Raw genomic sequence first — 16,728 nt, 5'->3', positions numbered from 1 at the left:
TGAACATCTGACAGAAATAAAGTCAATCAGGTAAACAATGAGCAAACAGCAGGTGTTCATCATCAGTGCTCAATCATCACTTAATTAACCCCATCATTGTCTCATTAACTTTAACTGCTGCTGAGTAAATTTAGAGAGGGATCAAATATTCTCTGAACTGAGTAAATTTTACTCTGAGGATTTTGCCGTGTAACCATTACTATAAAATAAATATTCAACACAAATGTCAATTACCAGTAAGAAATGAAACAGTTGGAACAGTCAGGAACAGTTGTATTTAATATCCGAGTGCTTTTAAGGACTAAACTTACCTGAAATTGGCGAAAGCAGCCGCATGAGCAGCTTTGTTGACAGGCAGAATGAGTGCCGTTGTTTAAGGATTTAGGGAATCGACTTTAAAAGAGTCGATTCCTCGATTCCTTAATGGACCTAGTGCTGGAATTGACTTGAAGACAGGAATCGACTTCCAGAAACGAGTATGTTTTTTTTTAAACTCTCCAGAATGAAGCAGTTACACGCTACACTATACAGTTATAATGCTCATTCTTGAGCACGATGAACATAGAAGACACGTTTTACGCGTTTGCTTTTGAATTTTGAGACCACCAGCACTAGCTATTAGAATTAGTGCTGCGGGAGTGCTCTTGGTAAAGTTATTATGTGACCATAGAATGACCAAAACAGAACGTCCTCCTTAAGTCATATTGGAAACGTTATTATATGACTAAAAGAGGACCATGTGAAAACGTTCTGGTAATGTTAGAAAGGTTGTCTTTGTAACGTCATTATGTGACCATATAATGACCAAAACAGAACGTTCTCCTCAAGTCATACTGGGAACGTTATTGTATGACTAAATGAGGACCATGTGAAACGTTCTGTTAATGTTAGAAAGGTTCTCTTTATAACGTTATTATGTGACCATATAATGACCAAAACAAAACGTCCTCCTGAAGTCATACTGGGAACGTTATTTTATGACTAAAAGACAACGTTTTGGTTCCAACATGGCGACGAGCTAGACAGACGTGCAACTCAACGCTCTTACCACAGACGGCCAGAATTTAAACTTTAAGAAACTTTTAGATATTAAACTGACGAAATAGCCTCCGAGTTCAACCCCGGTCATAAAAAAAAAAATTGCTTCGCCATGGCAAATCGAAGAAATACAAGGAAGAATCCAGAGGAAAGTCCTGACGGTGACGAAGCTAACGGTAGCGCCAAGCTAACAAGTGAAGCTACAACGAACAACGAGGAAAACGATGTGATGAATGCTCTCGCAGACATGAAACACTTTTTCACATCTCAATTTGAAGGCGTTCTGAATGCTATTCAAGGAATTAAAAATGAAATCTCCGAATTTGGCGGCAGATTAGCAGAGGCTGAACATCGAATTAGTGATACCGAGGATAATGTGGATAAGCTACATGAAAACTCTGGAAAGCGGAGTTGTAACACTCAGCACGGACCTGGATGACTTAGAAAACCGTAATCGCCGTTGCAATCTCCGGCTAGTCAACCTACCCGAAAAAGCGGAAGGGACGGACGCGGCAAACTTTCTAGAAAAGTGGCTTACTGATGTGTTTGGAGCATCTACTTTCCCGACTCCAGTGATTATTGAAAGAGCGCACAGAATCGGCAGGCTTCAGGCAAAGCCTCAGCAATACCCGCGAATACTGATCATGAAATTCCTCAACTTTCGTGACCGACAGAGAGTAATACAGGCTGCCAGAGAGATGGGAATTGTGAAATTTCGAGTAGGGGGAGGCTGCAGACTTGGATCCAGACAGATCTACGGCCCAAGCAGTTTTACGGTCCAGGCAGTTTTACGCCCCTGTTGTTCCTGTTGTGTCCAGTAGAGGGAGGTAGTAGAGTGTTATTTTAAGCCTCCAGAACTTTATCTCACCCAACCAAACGCGACACGATGAAGAGGTGTCTATGTTAAATACGTGTTTAAAACAAGAAACTTAAACCTTTTTTTTTAATTAGATTAAGATCGATTTGAGTGTATGTCAACACAAACAAATTGGTGTAATATAATAGCAATGTGTTAGTTTGACTCAATTTTAGGTAACTATGTGCAGGTAAGCTACATGTTCTACATCAACAAAAGAGTAAAATAACATTAACCTACATAAGAAAGTGTGTTATGTAGGGTAATTTTCTTTTACCTTTTTGTCTCAGCAAGGGAGTAATTATTATATATTTAATAATTTTTTAAAGATATATATTTTCTCATAGATTAGACAATACACTTGCATGGTCTGGGTTGTTAGCCAAATCTACACTCCAACTACACTATTCCTCCAAATTTGACTTTCTTAAATATTGAAATAAATCTAAACAGGTCTGAAAATTTAATAGATTTTATTTTAAATTTTAAAATTGCATTACTTTCAATTACAATCAATGTAATGCAATCCTGTTCTAATTTAAACAATTAAATTGTTTAAATCATATATCTATAAATGCATATAGAAACTCCCAATTATAAATGGTCTACTCATTTTTGGTCATATAGCTATACAGTACATTTTATATATTACCAATGAAGTTTGAATTGCACATGCAATCATATTGTTTATACCTTATTGTTTCATAATATTTATTGTAACAATACCTCTGCATTCTTATCAAAGCACATCATTACTCCAAATTACACTGTATTGTTTGGTTATAATTTTGTTATTTTCAAAATGCAAATTTATATATGAACAATACAACAAATGCGTATCTCTATATGAAAACGTATAGCTTGGCAACAATTAACCATTACACTATCCAACAACTTGTGTTTTTAATTTTTCTAATTAAATGAATCTAAATTAATTTGCAATTGGGCTTTTGCATATCTGGAATTATTTGGTGAGTGTATCAATTCTGCATATTACATAGTGAGTTTATAACTCACTTTATGATACATTAACTTGGCGTTCATATTTAGCGTAATCTAATTTAAAACATACATTTATGAACAGGACATTTAATAATCTGAGAGTGTTGACTTCAAATATATTATGTGGCCATGAATCTTTCATCCCCCCTACTGGACGCATCAGGAACAACAGGGGCATAAAACTGTGGGGCGTAAAACTGCCTGGGCCGTAAACTGCCTAGATCCAAGTCTGCAGACGCCCCATATAGGAAATTTCAGGAGCACAAGGTGATGTTTTTCCCGGACTTCTCGGTAGCGGTGAGGAAACAACGAAAGCAATTCGATGATGTGAAGAAACGACTCCAGGTACTAAATATTCCTTACAGATTTATGTATCCTGCCAAACTGAGCTTCATGCGTAAGGGCCAGTGGAGGATCTGTGAGACGCCAGAGGATGTACAGAAGTGTATTGAAGAATTCGGAGAAACATCAGGATAGTAAAGACAAATTTCAAATAGTTGGCTGAATGTTCAACTATTTTATTTTTCAAAGCTATTATCATAAATCAAGGTAATTAACCGCGAACACGTAACGTGACAATTATTCACCTACTGTATAATGGCCGGTTAAAAACAAATAGGCCTATATTTAAATGCAAGTCAGTTCAATGATTGTTTGAAGAAAATGTTTGATTATTCTTGATGTTCCATTTCATTAGGTTGTCTGTGGGTAGGGCAATGTCCAATGACTCTTTTATTGCTAGCCAAGGATGTGTTCCTAGTAATACGACCATCCAGGCCTGTTGAAGAATCTTTGCAATATGATGGGAAAGAGATAGATACCGGCTGGTTCTGTTCAAATGGGGTAAACGCCGGTTTGTTAAGGTTTTTCTTTTCCCTTTTTCCCCCTGTTTTTTTTCCTTTTCTTTTTTCTTTTTCTTTAATGGGCAATTTTTTTTCTCTTTTTTTGTATTTATTTCTTTTATTAATTTTTGCATTATGATTATGGACATATGGACATGTAATATTCCTAAGTATGTCAAGTGAATCTAAGTTAACATTTATATCCTGGAATGTTAGGGGGTTGGGTAAACTTTCAAAGTTAAAACAAGTCATGACTAGACTTAAAACATTTAAAGCACCTACTGTATTTCTACAAGAAACCCATCTTTTGTCTAACGAATTACTAAAAGTACGTAGAAGATGGCCAGGTAAAGTAATCTCTGCTTCATATGCATCTAACTCAAGGGGTGTATTAATTCTGATACACAAAGCCATTCCATTTAAAGTGTCAAAAGTGATTGCAGATAAATTCGGCAGATATTTAATTGTTCAAGGCTTTCTTATAGATAATAATATTACCCTTGTAAATGTGTATGGACCCAACTCTGACAGTCCAGAATTTTTTGAGAACTTGTTCTTAATCTTGGCCTCGCAACCTGGCTATTTAATTATAGGAGGAGATTTTAATGTGACATTAAACCCACATTTAGATCGATACAATAGTAAAGAGATGGCTCACACACAAAGTAAGAAAAAACTTAATAGTTTTATAGAGGAACTTGATTTATGTGATCCATGGAGGAGAAAATATCCAAACAAAACTGAATATTCATGTTGTAGTTCATCATTAAAATCATATTCACGAATAGACTATTTTTTAATCTCCAATAATTTATTCCATCAAATTGTTGACTGCTCCTATGAGGCTATTGTAATTTCAGACCATGGTCAAGTAAAACTTGTATATAATGTTTCAAAAATGATAAAAGGGCCTTGTAGATGGAGATTTCATCCAAGATGGCTTCATGATCCAAAATTTATGGAGTTCATTGGTACTCAAATTGATTTATTTTTTAAAACTAATCTGAAAGAAACATCTGCATCTATAAGATGGGAAGCCTTTAAGGCTTATATAAGGGGCCAAATGATAAGCTACACAAGCTCTGTCAATAGAAAAAGGAAAATGGAATTCGGAAATTAGAAGAAGATATATATTCAGATTTGGCAAATCCCAACATACTTAAACTGGAGCTGCTTATTCTAAGAGCAAAATATAATGAAATATCTGCAACAAAAGCTGAAGCCAGTTTAATCCGTCTTAAACAAACATTTTATAAGAATGGAGAAAAGGCAAGTAGACTTTTGTCTTGGCAGATAAAACAATTACAATCAAGTAAAGCTATACATAATATTTATACAACAGCTGGTAATCTGACTTCAGACCCAGATGAGATTAATGAAACTTTTTCCAAATTCTTCCAAACGCTATACAATACAGAATCATCAGAATGCAGCATGGACCAAACTTTATTTTTAGATGATCTTTTGATTCCTTCTATAAGCATTGAAACCAAAAAAGAACTGGAGGAACCTCTAACTAGTAAAGAAATTTTAAATGGTATTGTGAATATGAAAAGTGGTAAAACAGCTGGACTAGACGGGATACCAATTGATATATATAAAGCCTTTAAAGATAAATTAGCAGTTCCTTTGTTAGAAATGTATGAAGAGTCGATGTTGGAGGGCTGTCTTCCTCCTTCTCTAAGAGCTGCATTAATAACACTCATTCCTAAACCCCATAAACCCTTAGACAGATGTGAATCATACAGGCCAATTTCGTTAATGAACTCCGATGCCAAAATTATAGCCAAGATTTTAGCCCTTCGATTGGAAGCTCATCTACCATCCCTAATAGGAATGGACCAAAATGGCTTTGTTCGAAACAGACAGGCCTTTCATAACATCAGGCGAGTACTAAATATCGTTCATGAGATGGATGGCTCTAAAGATACAGGTATTTTATCGTTAGATGCAGAAAAAGCATTTGACAGAGTCGAATGGTCCTATTTATTTGACATACTCAGCCGTTTTGGATGTGGACAGAATTTTTGCCAGTGGGTGAAGACCTTGTATCAAAGTCCATCTGCAGAAGTAATTACCAATAACTTAATCTCCAAACCATTTAATCTATATCGTGGCACACGTCAAGGCTGTCCACTTTCTCCTTTATTATTTGTAATGACTTTGGAACCTTTGGCAATAGCAATTAGAACTCACCCATCTATAAAGGGAATTGAAATTGCAGGTGTAGAGCATCGGATATCTCTCTACGCAGACGATATTGTTTTATTTTTAACAAAACTTAAAGATTCAATACCAAATCTTAACAAATTGATTAATAAATTTGGAAAATTTTCAGGTTACAAAGTTAACTATTCAAAGTCATCTATCCTCTTTCCTAATGAACAGGAGAGACAAAATCCAGTAATACAACACCCTTATGAAACTTCTGTAGACGGATTTGGATATTTGGGAATCAAAGTTACTCCACAAGTAAAAAATCTTATCTCAGCCAATTATACTCCTCTGATAACTCAGGTAAACGAAAGTTTGAACAGATGGATGTCTCTTCCTCTCACTATTGGAAGGGTGAATACCATTAAAATGAATATTCTCCCTAAATTTCTATATTTGTTTCAGTCAATCCCCCTGACCCCTCCTCCTTCCTTTTTCTCAAATATGAAAAAGGCATTTATTAAATTTATTTGGAATAATAGACGCTCAAGGCTTCGCTTATTACTCCTGTATCTTCCTTATGAACGAGGCGGGCTGCGACTCCCTAATCTTTTTTGGTATTTTAAGGCAGCTCAGCTAAGATCTGCATGTTATTGGTTTGCTGGCTCACCTAGCATTCCATTGATACAGATTGAAAGAAAATGTACAGGCAATTTGAGTCTTGACACATATTTATACTCTGCTTCTTTAAAGAAACTCAAACAAAATACATCTAACCCATTTGTGAGAGCCACTATTTTATCATGGCATGAGTCACAGGTTGAGCTGGGAGAAACCCCGGTACTTTCTAAATTCTCTCCCATTTGGGGTAATGCATTATTCGTACCAGGGAAATCAGACAAGGGTTTTAAGCTTTGGTTCCAGAAAGGCTTGCAAAAGATATCAGATCTTTATGAAGATAATATATTGATGTCCTTTGAAACCTTAAAGGAAAGATATAAAATTCCTCAGTCTCATTTTTTTAAGTATCTTCAGATCCGTAATTTTATAAGATCTAAAAATCATTCATATTAGTGTCCGACCCTAAGTAGTTTAGAAGAAATTGCAGTTAAAGATCCCAGTGCCAAATACAAAATTTCTACACTATATAGCAGATTTGTTAATGCTTCCAAAGAATCTACAAATCATAAAAGACTGGCTTGGATTGAAGACTTTCAAATAGATATTACAGAAAATGAATGGGAAGAAAGTTGTCTTCAAGCGCAAACATTATCAATCAATACCCGTTTTAAATTAATCCAATATAATTGGGTAATGAGAACATATATAACACCAGAAATGTTAAATAAATTTAATAGAAATATTCTGGACATTTGTGGAAAATGTTTGACTTACAAGGGCACACTGTTCCATTGTGTTTGGCAATGTGAGCACTTGCAATTCTTTTGGAAAGAAATAATTGGTGTAATCTCTAAAACTATTGGTAAAGAAATCCCTGTTTGCCCTAAAATCTGTATCCTTGGTCTTTTCCCACCTGCCTTATCGCTGAAGTCATATGAACAGAAGTTTATAAATCTGTGTCTATTACATGCGAAGCGCCTGATTGCCATTCACTGGAAAAGTTCTCATGCTCCATCTTTGTCACTCTGGATTAAGGAAATGTCTTCCTGTATAGCAATGGAAAGGTTGACTTATTCAATCAAACAAAAAATGCACATATTCTACAAGATTTGGGACTTCTTCCTTTATTTTTTAAATAACAGTGCACTGACTGTTTAGTAATCCCAAACAATGTGACTGTTAAAATACACTGTTTGTAATGACTAACTTTAATATACTTTCACTGGAATGTATATGTTGAAATGTCAATTTTTTAATGGTATTTATTTTTTATATATTTTTAATTTTTAACAAAATTGCCCTTTTTATTTTTATCTTTAAGTTTATTTTAGTTAATCTTTATTTTCTATTTATTTGTTTTTGTATTACTTTCCTCGCATGAGAATGCATTTTTTTATTCTATTCCTTTCTTTTTTTAATTTTTAATTTTTATTTTGAACGTCGGGATGGGGCGGGAGTTCTTTGATTGGTATTTGGTTACTAATACAGTAAGAATGTATCACACCTTTCTGAAACAATAAAAGTGTTTAAAAAAAAAAAAAAAAAAAGAAAGCCACTCTCCCATAATCTGAGGGAAAGGTGCAGTTTGGATTTGAACCTAGCACCTGCTGTTCCCAAGACAGGTGCTCTGGCCAACTTAGTCTTAACACTAAAAGAAAAAACCTCTGGATACGATACTTCCAAACGCAGTTTCATCTAAGACAGTGGGGGGGGAAGCAAAATTTACTGTGCTTTCTACTCAGTTACTTTGCACATGCATAAAGAGGCTTTTGTACGACAAATCCAAAAGGCGTGATCTCAACAATAGGTGGCAGTTACTTTTCCCCAAAACCACAGGTTGCCGACGAGTCATTCCTCAAGCCCACTAGGCCCTACACCGTTTCCTAATCTCCCTTATTTAAAACAGCTCAATTAAGTCATCGGCTTTATTGTAGAGTACCCCTAGTATCTGAGCCTGCACTGCGCAATGAAAGAAAGAAGCAAAACGGGATGGACAGATGCCTAAAATGTTAGAAACGCACCACACCTTAAGTCAGTGAAGAAAAAGAGCAAAGCTTGCGACTCTGGTGGGACTCGAACCTAAGTGAACCTAACTAGAGCCTAAATGTGCTGCTTCCTCTAGAACTGTTGGACAGAAAGCACTTTTTAGTACTCTCTGGCCCATGAAAGAACAGCCAACTGCGGACAAGGCACTGCTGGAATTCAAAGCCAGGATCTCCTGTTTACTAGACAGGCACTTTGACCAACTAAGCCACAGCGCCAAACGACCTTGACACAGGCTAAATGTTTAATTCCAAAAAATAAAAAAAAACTAACAACGGTAGCGCTGCATGTGGGAATGTCTGGACTTGAAATATTAAAGTCCAATTGGTTAGGCATTACCACACTATGCTATATAAAGGCATCGTCCAAAGCCCTCTTGAACGAGCAGCGTTTTTAAGGATTTGAGTGTTGTTAAGAAACCGACTGCTAAACATCCCGCTGCGTAAACACTCGTTACTCTTAACAAAAGCAAACACAAAACCTGTACATTAGGCACTGCAGGGATTTGAACCCAGGATCTCCTGTTTGAATAGGAGGCAAGACGTTTTTGCACACAGAGACCAAAAAAAGACAGCAAGTCTTAAAATGGCAAGCAAAGAGGTTGTTTAACTCTATTTGTCGCACTATTCATTACGCCTCAAAGCTATACAATTTTATAATTCATTCCGGTGAGCTCTATAAAACAAGCACACGCACCACCTGGACTAAGGCGCTGCTGGGATTTGAGCCCAGGATCTCCTGTTTACAAGACAGGCACTTTGACCAGCTAAGCCACAGCGCCACAGAAATTCACAAGAAGAGACATTTGCCCGATAACAAAAATCGAAGAAGGAAAAATAATACACAACAAAAACCAGCATGTCAGGATGCAGAAAATGCTGACAAGCCGGACGCGGTCTTTTAGAGTCTGGATGATCATGTCTCAAGCCTGACCATGTCATCCAAACCCAGAGTCAGCTCGGAAAATGGAAATCAGGACAAACATATGCTATCGGCCATTGAAAGAGTTTCAGATCAGAAAGCCACTCTCCCATAATCTGAGGGAAAGGTGCAGTTTGGATTTGAACCTAGCACCTGCTGTTCCCAAGACAGGTGCTCTGGCCAACTTAGTCTTAACACTAAAAGAAAGAACCTCTGCATACAATACTTCCAAACGCAGTTTCATCTAAGACAGTGGGGGGGAAGCAAAATTTACTGTGCTTTCTACTCAGTTACTTTGCACATGCATAAAGAGGCTCTTGTACGACAAATCCAAAAGGCGTGATCTCAACAATAGGTGGCAGTTACTTTTCCCCAAAACCATAGGTTGCCGACGAGTCATTCCTCAAGCCCACTAGGCCCTACACCGTTTTCTAATCTCCCTTATTTAAAACAGCTCAATTAAGTCATCGGCTTTATTGTAGAGTACCCCTAGTATCTGAGCCTGCACTGCGCAATGAAAGAAAGAAGCAAAACGGGATGGACAGATGCCTAAAATGTTAGAAACGCACCACACCTTAAGCCAAGGAAGAAAAAGAGCAAAGCTTGCGACTCTGGTGGGACTCGAACCCACGACCTTTGAATGGCTCAGCTCACAGCCTAAAAGTCCAATGCGCTATCCATTGCGCCACAGAGCCTAAGTGCTCTGCTTCCTCTAGAACTGTCGGACAGAAAGCACTTTTTAGTACTCTCTGGCCCATGAAAGAACAGCCAACTGCGGACAAGGCACTGCTGGAATTCAAAGCCAGGATCTCCTGTTTACTAGACAGGCACTTTGACCAACTAAGCCACAGCGCCAAGCGACCTTGACACAGGCTAAATGTTTAATTCCAAAAAAAAAAAAAAAAACTAACAACGGTAGCGCTGCATGTGGGAATGTCTGGACCTGAAATATTAAAGTCCAATTGGTTAGGCATTACCACACTATGCTATATAAAGGCATCGTCCAAAGCCCTCTTGAACGAGCAGCGTTCTTAAGGATTTGAGTGTTGTTAATAAACCGACTGCTAAACATCCCGCTGCGTAAACACTCGTTACTCTTAACAAAAGCAAACACAAAACCTGTACATTAGGCACTGCTGGGATTTGAACCAAGAATCTCCTGTTTACTAGACAGGCGCTTTGACCAACTAAGCCACAGCGCCAACGCTGAATAGGAGGCAAGACGTTTTTGCACACAGAGACCAAAAAAAGACAGCAAGTCTTAAAATAGCAAGCAAAGAGGTTGTTTAACTCTATTTGTCGCACTATTCATTACGCCTCAAAGCTATACAATTTTATAATTCATTCCGGTGAGCTCTATAAAACAAGCACACACACCACCTGGACTAAGGCGCTGCTGGGATTTGAGCCCAGGAACTCCTGTTTACAAGACAGGCGCTTTGACCAGCTAAGCCACAGCGCCACAGAAATTCACATGAAGAGACATTTGCCCGATAACAAAAATCGAAGAAGAAAAAATAATACACAACAAAAACCAGCATGTCAGGATGCAGAAAATTCTGACAAGCCGGACGCGGTCTTTTAGAGTCTGGATGATCATGTCTCAAGCCTGACCATGTCATCCAAACCCAGAGTCAGCTCGGAAAATGGAAATCAGGACAAACATATGCTATCGGCCATTGAAAGAGTTTCAGATCCGAAAGCCACTCTCCCATAATCTGAGGGAAAGGTGCAGTTTGGATTTGAACCTAGCACCTGCTGTTCCCAAGACAGGTGCTCTGGCCAACTTAGTCTTAACACTAAAAGAAAAAACCTCTGCATACAATACTTCCAAACGCAGTTTCAGAAATCCGAAGAAATCCAAAAGGCGTGATCTCAACAATAGGTGGCAGTTACTTTTCCCCCAAAACCACAGGTTGCCGACGAGTCATTCCTCAAGCCCACTAGGCCCTACACCGTTTTCTAATCTCCCTTATTTAAAACAGCTCAATTAAGTCATCGGCTTTATTGTAGAGTACCCCTAGTATCTGAGCCTGCACTGCGCAATGAAAGAAAGAAGCAAAACGGGATGGACAGATGCCTAAAATGTTAGAAACGCACCACACCTTAAGTCAAGGAAGAAAAAGAGCAAAGCTTGCGACTCTGGTGGGACTCGAACCCACAAGCTTTGAATGGCTCAGCTCACAGCCTAGAAGTCCAATGCGCTATCCATTGCGCCACAGAGCCTAAGTGCTCTGCTTCCTCTAGAACTGTCGGACAGAAAGCACTTTTTAGTACTCTCTGGCCCATGAAAGAACAGCCAACTGCGGACAAGGCACTGCTGGAATTCAAAGCCAGGATCTCCTGTTTACCAGACAGGCACTTTGACCAACTAAGCCACAGCGCCAAACGACCTTGACACAGGCTAAATGTTTAATTCCAAAAAAATAAAAAAAAAACTAACAACGGTATCGCTGCATGTGGGAATGTCTGGACTTGAAATATTAAAGTCCAATTGGTTAGGCATTACCACACTATGCTATATAAAGGCATCGTCCAAAGCCCTCTTGAACGAGCAGCGTTCTTAAGGATTTGAGTGTTGTTAAGGAACCGACTGCTAAACATCCCGCTGCGTAAACACTCATTACTCTTAACAAAAGCAAACACAAAACCTGTACATTAGGCACTGCTGGGATTTGAACCCAGGATCTCCTGTTTACTAGACAGGCGCTTTGACCAACTAAGCCACAGCGCCAACGCTGAATAGGAGGCAAGACGTTTTTGCACACAGAGACCAAACAAAGACAGCAAGTCTTAAAATGGCCAGCAAAGAGGTTGTTTAACTCTATTTGTCGCACTATTCATTACGCCTCAAAGCTATACAATTTTATAATTCATTCCGATGAGCTCTATAAAACAAGCACACGCACCACCTGGACTAAGGCGCTGCTGGGATTTGAGCCCAGGATCTCCTGTTTACAAGACAGGCGCTTTGACCAGCTAAGCCACAGCGCCACAGAAATTCACAAGAAGAGACATTTGCCCGATAACAAAAATCGAAGAAGGAAAAATAATACACAACAAAAACCAGCATGTCAGGATGCAGAAAATGCTGACAAGCCGGACGCGGTCTTTTAGAGTCTGGATGATCATGTCTCAAGCCTGACCATGTCATCCAAACCCAGAGTCAGCTCGGAAAATGGAAATCAGGACAAACATATGCTATCGGCCATTGAAAGAGTTTCAGATCAGAAAGCCACTCTCCCATAATCTGAGGGAAAGGTGCAGTTTGAATTTGTACCTAGCACCTGCTGTTCCCAAGACAGGTGCTCTGGCCAACTTAGTCTTAACACTAAAAGAAAAAACCTCTGCATACGATACTTCCAAACGCAGTTTCATCTAAGACAGTGGGGGGGGAAGCAAAATTTACTGTGCTTTCTACTCAGTTACTTTGCACATGCATAAAGAGGCTCTTGTACGACAAATCCAAAAGGCGTGATCTCAACAATAGGTGGCAGTTACTTTTCCCCAAAACCACAGGTTGCCGACGAGTCATTCCTCAAGCCCACTAGACCCTACACCGTTTTCTAATCTCCCTTATTTAAAACAGCTCAATTAAGTCATCGGCTTTATTGTAGAGTACCCCTAGTATCTGAGCCTGCACTGCGCAATGAAAGAAAGAAGCAAAACGGGATGGACAGATGCCTAAAATGTTAGAAACGCACCACACCTTAAGCCAAGGAAGAAAAAGAGCAAAGCTTGCGACTCTGGTGGGGCTCGAACCCACAAGCTTTGAATAGCTCAGCTCACAGCCTAGAAGTCCAATGCGCTATCCATTGCGCCACAGAGCCTAAGCGCTCTGCTTCCTCTAGAACTGTCGGACAGAAAGCACTTTTTAGTACTCTCTGGCCCATGAAAGAACAGCCAGCTGCAGACAAGGCACTGCTGGAATTCAAAGCCAGGATCTCCTGTTTACTAGACAGGCACTTTGACCAACTAAGCCACAGCGCCAAGCAACCTTGACACAGGCTAAATGTTTAATTCCAAAAAAAAAAAAAAAAAAAACTAACAACGGTAGCGCTGCATGTGGGAATGTCTGGACCTGAAATATTAAAGTCCAATTGGTTAGGCATTACCACACTATGCTATATAAAGGCATCGTCCAAAGCCCTCTTGAACGAGCAGCGTTCTTAAGGATTTGAGTGTTGTTAATAAACCGACTGCTAAACATCCCGCTGCGTAAACACTCGTTACTCTTAACAAAAAGCAAACACAAAACCTGTACATTAGGCACTGCTGGGATTTGAACCAAGGATCTCCTGTTTACTAGACAGGCGCTTTGACCAACTAAGCCACAGCGCCAACGCTGAATAGGAGGCAAGACGTTTTTGCACACAGAGACCAAACAAAGACAGCAAGTCTTAAAATATCAAGCAAAGAGGTTGTTTAACTCTATTTGTCGCACTATTCATTACGCCTCAAAGCTATACAATTTTATAATTCATTCCAGTGAGCTCTATAAAACAAGCACACGCACCACCTGGACTAAGGCGCTGCTGGGATTTGAGCCCAGGATCTCCTGTTTACAAGACAGGCGCTTTGACCAGCTAAGCCACAGCACCACAGAAATTCAGAAGAAGAGACATTTGCCCGATAACAAAAATCGAAGAAGAAAAAATAATACACAACAAAAACCAGCATGTCAGGATGCAGAAAATGCTGACAAGCCGGACGCGGTCTTTTAGAGTCTGGATGATCATGTCTCAAGCCTGACCATGTCATCCAAACCCAGAGTCAGCTCAGAAAATGGAAATCAGGACAAACATATGCTATCGGCCATTGAAAGAGTTTCAGATCAGAAAGCCACTCTCCCATAATCTGAGAGAAAGGTGCAGTTTGGATTTGAACCTAGCACCTGCTGTTCCCAAGACAGGTGCTCTGGCCAACTTAGTCTTAACACTAAAAGAAAGAACCTCTGCATACAATACTTCCAAACGCAGTTTCTGAAATCCAAAGAAATCCAAAAGGCGTGATCTCAACAATAGGTGGCAGTTACTTTTCCCCAAAACCACAGGTTGCCGACGAGTCATTCCTCAAGCCCACTAGGCCCTACACCGTTTTCTAATCTCCCTTATTTAAAACAGCTCAATTAAGTCATCGGCTTTATTGTAGAGTACCCCTAGTATCTGAGCCTGCACTGCGCAATGAAAGAAAGAAGCAAAACGGGATGGACAGATGCCTAAAATGTTAGAAACGCACCACACCTTAAGTCAAGGAAGAAAAAGAGCAAAGCTTGCGACTCTGGTGGGACTCGAACCCACAACCTTTGAATGGCTCAGCTCACAACCTAGAAGTCCAATACGCTATCCATTGCACCACAGAGCCTAGGTGCTCTGCTTCCTCTAGAACTGTCGGACAGAAAGCACTTTTTAGTACTCTCTGGCCCATGAAAGAACAGCCAACTGCGGACAAGGCACTGCTGGAATTCAAAGCCAGGATCTCCTGTTTACTAGACAGGCACTTTGACCAACTAAGCCACAGCGCCAAACGACCTTGACACAGGCTAAATGTTTAATTCCAAAAAAAAAAAAAAAAAACTAACAACGGTAGCGCTGCATGTGGGAATGTCTGGACTTGAAATATTAAAGTCCAATTGGTTAGGCATTACCACACTATGCTATATAAAGGCATCGTCCAAAGCCCTCTTGAACGAGCAGCGTTCTTAAGGATTTGAGTGTTGTTAAGGAACCGACTGCTAAACATCCCGCTGCGTAAACACTCGTTACTCTTAACAAAAGCAAACACAAAACCTGTACATTAGGCACTGCTGGGATTTGAACCCAGGATCTCCTGTTTACTAGACAGGCGCTTTGACCAACTAAGCCACAGCGCCAATGCTGAATAAGAGCCAAGACGTTTTTGCACACAGAGACCAAAAAAAGACAGCAAGTCTTGAAATGGCAAGCAAAGAGGTTGTTTAACTCTATTTGTCGCACTATTCATTACGCCTCAAAGCTATACAATTTTATAATTCATTCCGGTGAGCTCTATAAAACAAGCACACGCACCACCTGGACTAAGGCGCTGCTGGGATTTGAGCCCAGGATCTCCTGTTTACAAGACAGGCGCTTTGACCAGCTAAGCCACAGCGCCACAGAAATTCACAAGAAGAGACATTTGCCTGATAACAAAAATCGAAGAAGGAAAAATAATACACAACAAAAACCAGCATGTCAGGATGCAGAAAATGCTGACAAGCCGGACGCGGTCTTTTAGAGTCTGGATGATCATGTCTCAAGCCTGACCATGTCATCCAAACCCAGAAACAGCTCGGAAAATGGAAATCAGGACTAACATGTGCTATCGACCATTGAAAGAGTTTCAGATCAGAAAGCCACTCTCCCATAATCTGAGGGAAAGGTGCAGTTTGGATTTGAACCTAGCACCTGCTGTTCCCAAGACAGGTGCTCTGGCCAACTTAGTCTTAACACTGAAAGAAAAAACCTCTGCATACGATACTTCCAAACGCAGTTTCATCTAAGACAGTGGGGGGGAAGCAAAATTTTACTGTGCTTTCTACTCAGTTACTTTGCACATGCATAAAGAGGCTCTTGTACGACAAATCCAAAAGGCGTGATCTCAACAATAGGTGGCAGTTACTTTTCCCCAAAACCACAGGTTGCCGACGAGTCATTCCTCAAGCCCACTAGACCCTACACCGTTTTCTAATCTCCCTTATTTAAAACAGCTCAATTAAGTCATCGGCTTTATTGTAGAGTACCCCTAGTATCTGAGCCTGCACTGCGCAATGAAAGAAAGAAGCAAAACGGGATGGACAGATGCCTAAAATGTTAGAAACGCACCACACCTTAAGCCAAGGAAGAAAAAGAGCAAAGCTTGCGACTCTGGTGGGACTCGAACCCACAACCTTTGAATGGCTCAGCTCACAGCCTAGAAGTCCAATGCGCTATCCATTGCACCACAGAGCCTAAGTGCCCTGCTTCCTCTAGAACTGTCGGACAGAAAGCACTTTTTAGTACTCTCTGGCCCATGAAAGAACAGCCAGCTGCGGACAAGGCACTGCTGGAATTCAAAGCCAGGATCTCCTGTTTACTAGACAGGCACTTTGACCAACTAAGCCACAGCGCCAAGCGACCTTGACACAGGCTAAATGTTTAATTCCAAAAAAAAAAAAAAAAAAAAAAAAAAAAAAACTAACAACTGTAGCGCTGCATGTGGGAATGTCTGGACCTGAAATATTAAAGTCCAATT

General features: G+C 39.7%; 2 protein-coding genes and 12 non-coding genes across 14 annotated transcripts in view; all 14 read right to left on the bottom strand.

Moving 5' to 3' along the window:
• The window catches only part of LOC137489621 (uncharacterized), a 403,605-nt gene that overhangs the window by 63,694 nt on the left and 323,183 nt on the right, over positions 1-16,728 (bottom strand). The gene's annotated exons all lie outside the window — the stretch shown is intronic.
• Positions 1-16,728, bottom strand: part of LOC137491081 (uncharacterized) — a 554,517-nt gene that overhangs the window by 516,797 nt on the left and 20,992 nt on the right. The gene's annotated exons all lie outside the window — the stretch shown is intronic.
• Positions 9,264-9,337, bottom strand: trnat-ugu (transfer RNA threonine (anticodon UGU)). Its single transcript has one exon. It is a non-coding gene; the product is annotated as a tRNA-Thr (tRNA).
• trnat-ugu (transfer RNA threonine (anticodon UGU)) lies at positions 10,866-10,939 on the bottom strand. The gene has a single exon. It is a non-coding gene; the product is annotated as a tRNA-Thr (tRNA).
• Positions 11,615-11,703, bottom strand: trnar-ucu (transfer RNA arginine (anticodon UCU)). The gene is given in 2 exon segments: positions 11,615-11,650; positions 11,667-11,703. It is a non-coding gene; the product is annotated as a tRNA-Arg (tRNA).
• trnat-ggu (transfer RNA threonine (anticodon GGU)) lies at positions 11,790-11,863 on the bottom strand. The gene has a single exon. It is a non-coding gene; the product is annotated as a tRNA-Thr (tRNA).
• On the bottom strand, positions 12,138-12,211 carry trnat-agu (transfer RNA threonine (anticodon AGU)). The gene has a single exon. It is a non-coding gene; the product is annotated as a tRNA-Thr (tRNA).
• trnat-ugu (transfer RNA threonine (anticodon UGU)) lies at positions 12,398-12,471 on the bottom strand. The gene has a single exon. It is a non-coding gene; the product is annotated as a tRNA-Thr (tRNA).
• trnar-ucu (transfer RNA arginine (anticodon UCU)) lies at positions 13,219-13,307 on the bottom strand. The gene is given in 2 exon segments: positions 13,219-13,254; positions 13,271-13,307. It is a non-coding gene; the product is annotated as a tRNA-Arg (tRNA).
• trnat-ugu (transfer RNA threonine (anticodon UGU)) lies at positions 14,005-14,078 on the bottom strand. Its single transcript has one exon. It is a non-coding gene; the product is annotated as a tRNA-Thr (tRNA).
• On the bottom strand, positions 14,753-14,841 carry trnar-ucu (transfer RNA arginine (anticodon UCU)). Its single transcript is given in 2 exon segments — positions 14,753-14,788; positions 14,805-14,841. It is a non-coding gene; the product is annotated as a tRNA-Arg (tRNA).
• trnat-agu (transfer RNA threonine (anticodon AGU)) lies at positions 15,276-15,349 on the bottom strand. The gene has a single exon. It is a non-coding gene; the product is annotated as a tRNA-Thr (tRNA).
• On the bottom strand, positions 15,536-15,609 carry trnat-ugu (transfer RNA threonine (anticodon UGU)). The gene has a single exon. It is a non-coding gene; the product is annotated as a tRNA-Thr (tRNA).
• trnar-ucu (transfer RNA arginine (anticodon UCU)) lies at positions 16,357-16,445 on the bottom strand. The gene is given in 2 exon segments: positions 16,357-16,392; positions 16,409-16,445. It is a non-coding gene; the product is annotated as a tRNA-Arg (tRNA).

This window comes from Danio rerio, chromosome 4 (genome assembly GCF_052040795.2).
Source record: "Danio rerio strain M-AB ecotype USA chromosome 4, GRCz13ab, whole genome shotgun sequence".
Lineage (NCBI taxonomy): Eukaryota > Metazoa > Chordata > Actinopteri > Cypriniformes > Danionidae > Danio > Danio rerio.
The sequence above is the reverse complement of the archived record's forward strand: the minus strand, read 5'-3'. Positions and strand labels throughout refer to the sequence as shown.